Raw genomic sequence first — 1,144 nt, 5'->3', positions numbered from 1 at the left:
TAAACATCACTGTTTTTTTCAAGCTGTGACTTAACTGTCAATTACAAACTTATTAAGTGAGTAAATTTGCTGTGAGGCTGAGTCAGTACATCCACCTGTTACAAGAGCTGTCTGCGAGAGGTTCTAGAGTAGACATCAGAGATTATCCTTAATTCACTTTTCTGACCAACAAACACTTTTTTCCTCGACTACATGTTACCCCAGAATACGAGTGTTATGTCAAAAGTCTTTAGCAGAAATTAGGAAAAGCTTTTATTTACAATACAACTGTCATAACTTTACAAAATACTCTCCAAGAGCACTTCCATGTTTTTCCAGTTTTTGAAAACACTTGAACAATCAAGACACAAAGGAATTAATGACTTTTAGCTGATAGTGGACACTGATTTATATCAATGGGGAAAGTTGAAAATTTGTGCAGGACCAGGATTTGAACCAGGGTCTCATGCTCACTAGGCAGACGCTCTGACCACTAAGCTATCCGGACACAGTGGTCATCAAAACTGTACTGACCATTACATCCAAATTCTCAACTTATCCACACACTAGCGATGTAGTGCCCCTAGCCATTGTCCTGATTACTCACAGCGTTTCACCGATTCCTGTGAGTTCAAGCGTGACATGCATCTGCGCTGAAGGGACCACTGGTCAGCCTCATCTTAATAATATATGTGGTGTCTGTTCTTTTGGACACAATTCCAAAACCAGATATTTCTGGGGACATATCTGGATCATGAGCATAATTTACTCAAAATGAAATGCAGATTAAAACTGAAGAAAGTGCAAAAAGATAGGGATTTAGGGAGAAGAGACCTGGATGAATTGAAGGAAACACAGGTTGCTGAGAATTTCAGGAGGAGGATCATGCAAAGGGTGACTGAAATAGGAGAAAGGAATACAATAGAAGATGAATGATCACTCAGAGATGAAATAGTGAAGGCAGCAGAGGATCACGTGGATAGAAAGACAAGGCCTAGTGAAATTCATGGAAAACAAATGAGATTTTGAATGTAACTAATTTATGTTATTTTTATTTATTTACACATCAAGTTCCGTAGGACCAAATTGAGGAGCAAACCTCCAAGGTCATGGAAAATGTCAGTACATGAAATTACAACATAAAAGTAATTACAGATAAAAATAA

At 37.9% G+C, this 1,144-nt stretch overlaps 1 non-coding gene across 1 annotated transcript; it reads right to left on the bottom strand.

Annotated features, from left to right (window-relative positions):
- Window positions 1–414: 414 nt before the first annotated feature.
- On the bottom strand, window positions 415–487 carry Trnat-agu (transfer RNA threonine (anticodon AGU)). The gene has a single exon. It is a non-coding gene; the product is annotated as a tRNA-Thr (tRNA).
- Window positions 488–1,144: the final 657 nt, after the last annotated feature.

Source organism: Schistocerca nitens, chromosome 1 (assembly GCF_023898315.1).
Source record: "Schistocerca nitens isolate TAMUIC-IGC-003100 chromosome 1, iqSchNite1.1, whole genome shotgun sequence".
Classification (NCBI taxonomy): Eukaryota; Metazoa; Arthropoda; class Insecta; order Orthoptera; family Acrididae; genus Schistocerca; species Schistocerca nitens.
This window is presented reverse-complemented; position numbering and strand designations above follow the sequence as displayed.